Raw genomic sequence first — 10,565 nt, forward strand, 5'->3', positions numbered from 1 at the left:
GCACAGGTACTGCTTCTGAAAGCCATAAATGCAGTCAACATCCCTGATGTGCACACCCATTCAATCTAAAAGAAGAAGAGTTTGGTTTTGATATCCCGCTTTATCACTACCTGAAGGAGTCTCAAAGCGGCTAACATTCTCCTTTCCCTTCCTCCCCCACAACAAACACTCTGTGAGGTGAGTGGGGCTGAGAGACTTCAAAGAAGTGTGACTAGCCCAAGGTCACCCAGCAGCTGCATGTGGAGGAGTGGAGACGCGAACCCGATTCCCCAGATTACAAGACTACCGCTCTTAACCACTACACCACACTGGCTAGTGTAAATTTAGCCATGGATCCAGCCTGATGGAAAACCTAGAGAAAACAGACATTGTTTCTGTCCCGGTCAAAGGTCCTAAATTCACTTTGGGTGACATTCCTGTAATATGTGTTTATCTTGCAACAACAGCCAGCCCAAGCTGGCTGGCTGGCTGACAAGCAACGGCATGAACGTTGGGTCAATTATCCTGAAGCTGACACCATTGCTGGCACAGCTGAGAGCCATATGCATGGAAGCATCTCTTATGAATTGTTTAAGCTTCTTGCGCCCCAGTATATCCCTAACAATGAGAAATGAACTCCTTTCAATGATTTTTCAATTTGAAAAATCCATTCTCATTTCAGAAATCATCTTGCTCAGAGTTCATGCATTTGTCATCTGTTACAAGGCAGAGCCGTGGCTCCAGACCGCACTTTAACATCCCTGTTAAAGTGGGAAGGAAAACGCTAGTAGAAAAATCAGTAAATGAACACTGTGGTGTAAGAGAGAAGAGGAAATGTTCACTTTCCACCAATTCAAAGGACAAGTGACTGCTTTCTTCAATAGGATCATTACTCAGAGGGAAGGCTCCAGGTCAAAAATGAGTCAAATATTGTCGTATTATGAAGTGTCAGTAGCTATTATTTAGTCATGTGGCAGCTCCTTAGGAAAGGTTGTTTGAAATACCGTGCTTGGTCTGGTGAATCAAGGCATCCAGAATCCTCTAATACTATCAGCTCTAGCCAGAACATGGCTCCCAGTGCATAAAATGACCCAAAGCAAGAAAAATCTCAAGCCCCTTGAAAGTCATCCCCAAATATAATTTTGTATTCTATTTTATATTAATTTGGACTGACTAATAATAGATCTGCATGGCCATGATTTGCCAGCTTAATTAGCAGCTGGACAGAATCTAGGTCTTGATGCAAATTTAGTTAAGAGCACAATCCAACTCTTCCCATGCTTTCAGGTTTGGTCCCTGGCTGGGCACACTCTGTGCTTGCATAGTGTAATGCACTTGGCCATTACCTACAGTTAGAGATATGTACACACCTCCAATTCCCAGCACTCCTCTCCCTGGCAATGCAGAGCAATGCAAGCAGGCTCTCCATGTTTGGACTTTGCATCACTGCAGCTGCTCAGACCAAAACCTTCGGGACCGGCTCTCCTCTGGCTGACCCTTGGCTCCTCCTCTCAATTTTACTTTGCCTGAGCAAGAAGGTCTCTCTGACTTCAGGTGCTTCTTGTGTTTCTAACCTTTCAAATACAGGAGGGGCTTAGCCCCTCTCTCTAGAGGAGAGAGACAATCTGGCTGCCATTCAGAGCCTGCTACCTCCCTTGCCCCACCCCTCAGCTCCAGGCGCCTTCAAGCGGAAGTTGCTTCTGAAAGTATCTGCCAGGGGCCAGGGGGACATTCATTCATTCATTCTCACTGCTGTAAAACAGATGGTGAAGATGCCATCCCATTTAGTCTAGGAAATGGAGGGCTAATTAGTTAATACTTTGAGAATGCCCTTGCGGTGAGTTAGAGGGCATAGTGTGCAATTTTATCCCAGTTGGAGGAAAGGTAACCTGGGCGTAAGGCAGGCTGCCAAGATGTTTGGGTTTTTAAAATAAAACTGTAATGGTTTAATATAGAGTAGGCAGAAATGAAACTTTGGCAATGCGAGGCACAGTTAGACAATAATCCATGTGGTGAGAATGGGGAGGGGGGCGGTGTTAGAGACACGAGTGTCTCTATCTTCATAACAGAAATGTTGGTGAGTATTCTTTAGTTCTGACTCACGGCTCTGTTCTCTGATTCTGCTTTCTCTGATCTTGATTGCTCTTCACTCTTGAATTCCAAGCTCCTGACTCAGACTAGATGGCTGCTCATGGGCCAATCCTGGCAACCTGTGCTGGATGCCTTGCATGATCAATGCCAAACTTAATTTTTAATGAACATTGATCCGAAAATCAGTTTCATTAAAATGTCATAGTCGTGGGAGACCCAGAGGAAGCATGTTCATTTCAAAGGCTTTTCTGGGTTTGGGTCTGGTATCTCTGCCCACTCTTTTTTCAATTAGATTTTCAAGCTGATTAATACACTCGGCAAACCTTAAACCTTTAGACTCAGGCATGTAGGTGTTGGGATGCTACAGTGGGTATTTGAAATTGGCTTATCTGCCCCTCCAGAGCTTGTAAAGTGAATTAAAGTTGGCCTGCATTGATCTCTGGCCGCTTGATTGGAAATATCTACAGGTTTCTTGCACCTTGAACAGTGGAGCGTAGGATGCCTTGACAAGGAACCCAAGGCAGATGATGAATCACCTGTCATGCTGTTAACCTGCTTACAAGGTACTGCAGAGCTTGGGCTTTCCACATCACAACAACCAATAAAGGGAACTGAAATCAAAAGCCACTCCAGATTTCCCCTCCGCCCCCAGCAGCATTGGATAATCTCTGCTGATTTATAAATACATCCAATAAATCATATTGGTGACCAAAAGCTACTTAATTAACTCATTTCCCTCCCCCCGCAATAATGTTTTTTTTCCGGTTTTCTTGCAAATCAAAAAGAGGGCCTAACTTGCTACAGAGTTACTAGGGGTGCATGCAAAGCTTTAATGGCTAGAAGTGTAAAATATATATTCTGTCAATCATAAAGGAAAGCAGAACATTCTCGATCCCCCCAGGATCCACCTTGTCTCCTGATAAGCATATTGTTTCTCACTGAATTTATCCATTTGCATTTGTATAAGCCTATCAGATGTATAGAATGATGATGGAAATGAAACTGTGATTTATTCGTTTGTATATGGCTTACATTTCTTCCCCCTGGAATATAAGGTTTTATGCCAAACATTTCCTTTGTAAAAATATAAAAATTCCTTCCAGTAGCACCTTAAAGACCAACTAAGTTAGTTCTTGGTATGAGCTTTCGTGTGCATGCACACTTCTTCAGATACACTATTTCCTTTGTAGTTCTAATCTGTGAAAAAGAAGGGCTACTCACAAAAATACAGATACTAGGATACAGATACTAGTCATGCTGTTAAAAATGCGCTAAGGTATTTAGTAAGAGAGAGATTAATCTGGCACCTTAAATAAGAACACTGCAACTTAAAAAAATGAATGAAATATTTTGTTTTAGGTCAGGCAAGTCCAAGATCTCATAAGACACTATTTGCCGTGAACATGGGAAATAGAGGTGCTGGGTGTGTATGCTCACAGCTGTCTCCTCAATTGGAACAGGTAATGTGTTCAGCACCCGGCACTTCCTCCCAATCTTCCCCCTCTGACTTCTCCTTGGTACTCCACCACCAATGCACTGGCTCTGAGCCTTCCTCCTCTGGGGTTTCCCTTGGGGCTCCCCAGTTAATGCCTCTTTGTCCACCCAGTCCCTGACATCTAGGCTCCTCTAGGTGTGTGTGTGTGTGTGTGTGTGTGTGTGTGTGTGAGAGAGAGAGAGAGAGAGAGAGAGAGAGAGAGAGAGAGAGAGAGAGAGACTTTGCCTGCTGTCAAGAGCCTACCTACCTTGCCTCACCCCTCAGTTCCAGGAGCCTTTAAGAAAGAAACTGCAAGTGGAGAGAGACATTTTGGCTGCCATCCTGTTTAGTTTAGGAAAGGGAGGGTTAATTGGTTAACACTTTGAGAATGCTCTTGGGGTAAAGTAGAGGGCATGGTCAGTGTCCAATATTATTTGAGCTGATGGCTGGTGGGAGATAACTTGAGTGTGCAGCATTACAAAAATATGCACGATTGAAATGTGACTTGTGTGTCTCTTTGTGTGTGTGCAATTTGTATGGTGATTTGTATGGTGTGTGGGGTTTTTTTAAAAAAAAATAATAATAATCTCAACAGAAAAGGGAATGGACTGGACTCATGTATGAGTTTTCCTTTGTTTTAGTCTATTCTATTAGACTAACTTTTTGCATGCCTTAATTTATGACTGTAAATCTTTTAGTGATAATGTTATTGTTTTATCTTTTTTGTAAAGTGCTTTGAGGACACCCCCCCCCCCCAATCAAGCAATATAGAAACTTTTTAAGGTGAACAAATGAATAATGGCTTGAATGCACATGAAGCTGACATGAAATGCAAATGGTCTGATCCACCCAGGAGGGTTCTGCTTCCTTCTGTGCTGCAGTTGCTTCCCCGTGTCTTTGTCTCTAAGGAGCCACATTGCATTGCAGGCTGAACCCATGCCAGCCCTACAGCACTGAATCCTGCAGCCACTTTGGCCTGTACTTGTTCAGCAGCACTTTGATGGTTTAAGAAAAATTCTTCCTTTGCTTGTTAACGCAGGCTAGCCTCATCCCAGCCATTATCTGACAGTAGGCCACCAAAGCTTAACCCCTAATTAGGGTGAAGAAGCAAAATTGGAGATGTCCACTAATGGCTACCAAGAGCTGGAGGAAATTACTGAGAAATTGCTGCAATTTCTTTCTTCCTCTCCCCTCGCTCTCAGGCCAGAGGGCATTATCAGAATCAGTGGTTTCATTTTTTGAAAGTCCCTTCTCCTTCTCACTCCCCCACCCCCACCCACCCGGCAAACATTTAAGTTGGCAGCAGTGATGGGAAAAAAGGAATCTACGGCTATGTTCTTTTCTGATCTGGATTACGAGGCATTGCACTGGGCTCTCTTTCTTGCTTTTATTCAATCCTGCTTTCAACTCCCTAGAAAAATGAAACTAATGATGTAACAAGCTAATGAGTTCATCGGATGTTAAATACCCCTTCCAAGATGAAACAAACAGCTGCCACCAACGCTTTCATAATCGGGGCGGAACTGGAAGCACCATAGCTGGTTCTCTTTTCAAAATCAAATGATTCTAGCTCCTTAATTATTATTATTATTTTGCATGTTGTACGGGACTGCCATTTTCTAATTACCAGCAAATGAGCTGAAGGCATATGGCGCAGTTACACTGCTGAAGCGAAGCAAGTTTTGGCTTGGCCTAGATAGGAAATCCCCTGAGGAGTGGATGGATGCTACTCAGAGGATGGGCAGGTGTACAGAAAGCAGGGCTCAGGGGCAGATGTCCAGGTCTCAGCTCAACAGGGCCCACAATCCCAGCAGAGCAGGATTACCATATTTTGAGGAAAGTGAAGTAATATGTATTGCCAAGCTATTGACTGCCAGAGGTCTATAAAACTATGTAGTGAATTTTTGGCACAGGCAAGATTTGAATCTGATTCATAGCTCAGTTTTTTACAGTGCAGTCCCACATGTCTACCCGGAGCCAGTGGTGAAGCTGCATGCTCCAGCACCGGGGGTGGAGAGCAGGCGGGGGTGTGGCTGGTACGCATCCCGGGGGCATGGCACATCGCCCGCGGGGGTGTGGTGTGTAACCTGGGGACGTGGCGCACCTCCTGTGGGGGCGTGGTGCCCGGCGCAGTGTAGGAGTGCGTGACGCGTGTCTGGGGGCGGCCGCGATGGTACCCCCTCCCCAATGGTGCCAGGGGCGGTGCGCTCCCCCTGCCCACCCGTTCCTCCACAAGTGCCCAGAGTTAAATCCCACTGAGTCCAACGAGACTTCATCCCAGATATGTGGGTATAGGATTGCAGCCTTTGCTACCATGCCACACCAGCTTTCAGAAATCTACTTGCATCGCAGTTTCATCTCTTCACCAGTGAAGCGTATCATCTGACTAGAATTAAATTTTAAAAATGTGTTTCTGAGTTGAAGCCAATGACTGACCCAACTGAAGAGTGTTGCAAGCATCCCTCCTGTTTCATTCCACGAAGAAACAATTATTTTGCCTCTTTCAGGCACCAATTTCCTCTAATTAAAGCCCTTCTTAGACTGCAGCTGAACCAAACAGACTTTGCTACAGATACTCTGGATTCCTTGGGGATATCTAATGCTGTGGAGGGGAAATTAGGCACACAAAGCCATTGTGTAATCTGCTCTGCAAAGTATTGATTATTTACCCGGCAGCTTGTTTGAAGCCTGATCTGATTCCTTAGGGAATATTTCATTTGCACATATGAGGATCTGTGCGTATCTTTCAGATTTACCTTTCCTTAAATATAGGCTGTATCTTGGCATTTGGCAGTGGAACTATATGCTTTTAAAAAACACAAAAATTGTCAGTTCTTCCCTCCTTCTGATCCTTAACATCTAGTACAACTTCCTCCATGCCCTGATGTGATTTCCCTAGCATAAATTGTAATACATGCTTCGGAGCAGGTTTTCTGACACAAGGCCACCATTTTGGGTGTTATCCCCACAGATTCCCCATTTGCCTCAGGGATTTTCCGCCAAGCACGCACACACTCCACCTTGGTGGAATTTGTTACCCATTCCTGTGTGCTCCTGGTGTTTTCAAAATTGGTAAAAGCATCTCATAGCTACTTAATTTACTTGTTTTGTAGGGGGTGTTTTCATTTTTCACTGTTTCTGTCACCTTAATGGTTGAGATTGAAATGCCACACGTTTTATTCTTGTTCAAGCAAAATTCAAAATGAATTTGGAAGTTCTTTTTTTCCCCCTCAGGTGAAACACATGAGGAAATCTAAGGGAAGGTGGCAAAGAGTTTTCAGTAAGATGAGCCAAAATCCTCAGAACAATCCTCCATACATCTCTGCCAAACTTTCCTACAGCAGGAAATTCTGCATCTGCACCCTTGTAAGTTGTCAATAGCTTTACATTATATATACCCAGTAAATTCATTATCCGAGGACAAGTCATAAGATTTCCAGTAGAAAATGAACAGAGGAGTGAATTATTCACAGAAGCTGCAGAGGCTCCACAAAATTACATCTTGAAGAAACAGAAGAGGAAAACAACTCTTATAAAAAATATTTCTTCTTTCATGCAGCATCATGGAGTGTGAAGCTCGTGGGAAGGACAATTACTTCCAGTGGGTGGGAATCAGTGCTTCTTCTTCACAATCAAGGGCTGTGGCACTTTTAAAAGTTATCATTGAAGAATACCCGAACAGACTTGACTATTTCCATTTAAGCAGCAAAGCTTTGATGGGGTTTGCAATTTGTTTAGTAAACCTCACATTTTCGGCGATAATTACCCTATCAAGGTAGCAAAAGGAAAAGGACCGTCTGAAGTGACCCTTCAAGTCTGCAGCTGCAGCCGCCAATCCTGCTGTGGAAGGTGGTGTGGCAATGGAAAGGTGAGAGGTTCAGTAGGGAAATGAGAAGCAGATGTTCCAGAGAAATCAGTGTGCTTTGCAAGGAGACTGGAGGAATTCATTACTGAGGGCCAAACTAAGCGCTGTTTTAATTGCACAGTTAGCAACTACAGCTGGGTTTTTAAAATAATAATAATAAAAAATAAGAATAAATATATTAACACTAAGTACCAGGGGAGGGGGGCAGTGGTTTTCATTGGGACCACAGTTGATGGGAAAGGGAGGTTTAACCCTTCACTCCCCAGCTGCAGTCTTGACACAAATCTCCTCTGGTGGCGCCAAGAGGTCAGGATTGTGAGGGAAGGGTAAAGTATTCCCTCCCCATGTGCGATTATCCTGATGAAAATTACCATCACCCCATGCATGTTGTTGTTATTTTGAAACTGACGTGATTGCTACCCGCATGAAACAATGTCTGATTTGACCCTGAGAGAGTGAAAAAACAATTCTTTGTTTAAGAAGCTGTAAAGCTATGAATGGTGTTCGCATCGGTAGCTATCAACTAGAAAAGTCAATATAATAATATGCCTAAAAGGATGGATTAATTGTTACGAAATATGTTGTAGAGTCTCAATGAAATTGGGGTCCCTACTGTTTTGTAATTATCCATTTTTAAATCTTCATTTGTTGTTTGGTATTTGGCAATGGTTGTGTGTGAGTTCCCCCAAGGAGGAAAATGCATGTATTCATGAACTTATGCACATGTTTAGGCACTCTTTGCAAGTGTTGTAGAAATTTTTATATGGACAGAGGGGTGGGGGTTAAAAATGATAATGCTGCCAACTCAAAAAGGCATCCTCTACTCCTGAGTAAACAGCCAACGTTTCTGTCACGTCCTTAGCACAAGATGAGGGCGAAGGGTTCAGAACGAATTCTCCTGACCAGAATTGAGGTAGGAGTGGGGCTTCTATCTGCGCCACCCTGTACAAGCCCCTTTTCTTGAGAATTTCAGTGCCAAGATGCCATCCCACTTCTGAATTCAGCAAACACACCCCGCTCAAACAGAGAGTGGCAGGTCGATACCGCAAACAAGCTGCTTCTGCAAACGTATTTTAATTACCTCAGTGGCAGTCCCTGAAGCTCCGAGACCAGCAAAAGCAGCATAATTAATTACTCAGTGACTGTATATTCACTATACACGCCAAAGGTACTTTGCCTAGTTCGTAACGTTAAAGGACAACAAAGGTATTGATCGTGCCAGACATCCGTCCCACCCTTAAGGGGATTGGTAATTTTAACAAGCCACACAAAAGCCGTATTGGACTTGTCACGGTTTCGTGCTTTGTTTGTAAGCAGAGCTAAAGCAGATTAACTGAAACCCCATTCACTGGGGATGGGGAAAACAATGTGAAGCAGAACTGGCTCTCCAAATCCCCATTAAAGCTCCGTGGGCTTTTGGCCCAGTGTTCATTCAGCTGGAACTTTTCCACTCAGCGTTGCTCTGTTTAATTGATGCCCAGAGGTCTCCTCACAGGCTGTGGGCATTTGGGGACATAAGGCTGCTTTTCCCTCTTAACGGTGAATTGGGCAGGCAGGGAGGGAGAGAATGAGCAATTCACCCAGCAAATATAGGACCTAGAACAATGCAATAGCAGATAATTAGGAGTACAGGGACACCTCAGGGTTAAAGGTTTTAAATTCTCCTTTCCCCTCAAAACACACACACACACCTTCACAGCTTCTGGAATCAGCATTACTTGTTGAAATTAATATATCAAACTATCCATTTATGCTGCTGCATGTGACTCAAGCACAAAAAGGGGAAAGAAAAAGACTAGCGTTTCAGTGAGGGCGAAAGTACGTGATTTATTTATTTATTTTTAAGGCTTCAAAGCATAACATAATCCAAATTGGGTTAGGGCAACAGTACTGTGGAAGGGCTATTTTCCTAAACAAACACACCCCACACCAGTTGCTATTAGCCTGGCTGTAATCAGAGGACAGTTACCTGTATTGTGCTGTTAAAGAGCCAACAGTTCCATTAGGAAGAGTGAGGCAGCTGCCTCAGGTACCATGTGCTGAGCAAGGAAAAGTGGAATGAGCTGTGTGTGTCATGTGAGCTTCCCTGCACTTAGCCTTCTGCCTTCATGTAGAGGACACTGGAGTAAAATTCAACTAATAATCTGGTTGGCTTCTGTATATGGGGTGGGGGAGTAGGTGCCATCTTGTCCTTTTCCCAAGGCAGCAAAATATCTTGAGACTTCTTTGACCTAATAACAGTTGAAGGGGGGAGAAAGGTTTAAATGTCCCCACCCTGAGAGTCACTGCTCAGCTCTGATCTGATCCAGTTTGGAACCCTGTGGCTTCTTTCAAGGATTAAAAAAAGAAAGAAATTCTGAGGGTTTCCTTTTGGGAATTACAGGGGTAGAACAACCTAAGCAATATAGAAAATTATTTATGTAAGTGACTACAGCGGCAATAATATTATTTGCCCAAAAATGGAAAGAAGTCCAAGATGAATGCATACAAAAACTTAAGGAATATGCAGAAATGGCGAAACTTACCAGGAGGAAAAAGAAATCAAGATAAACTTTTTTATATAAAAGAATGGAAATGGTTTATTGAATATTTACAAACAAACTGTAAATAGGACATTGACAGGATTATTGTAACAACCTGCAGTTTCATAAGAGTATATCTTTAAAGTAGGGGGGAGGATAAGTTGAGTTAATTTAGAATATGTAGGAAATGTAAAAAATAAATTTAAGGAACCGCAGAAAGAGGAGGAAGGAAGTCCAGCTTTGAAATGTTAGAATGATTGTAAAACTATTGAAATGCATATAACTGAAAATCATAAATTAAAAAAATAATAATTCTCAGGAGATCCGTGAGATTAAATGGGCCTCAGAGAGATGTCAGGCTTCTAGCTTGTCTCACATCACTGGAAATAAATAGGTAGGGGCACTGTGTGGCAGAGGCATAGATATGTTATCTTCCTGTGCTTCAGATGAGACTGCAATCCTGAACTCAGTTTGATTGTCAATGTGGGCCACCATCATCCTTCTGAATGCAATGTTGTGCTGGTGGGAAAGTAGAGAAGGGAACATGCGGAGGTGATGCGAACAAGAGGGAGCACATGCTCTGCATGCAGGTCTCAGGTGCACCTATGGCTTCTCCAAGGAAAACAGATCAAGT

The sequence above is a fragment of the Podarcis liolepis genome (assembly GCF_965112155.1).
Source record: "Podarcis liolepis genome assembly, chromosome: 6".
NCBI classification, from domain to species: domain Eukaryota; kingdom Metazoa; phylum Chordata; class Lepidosauria; order Squamata; family Lacertidae; genus Podarcis; species Podarcis liolepis.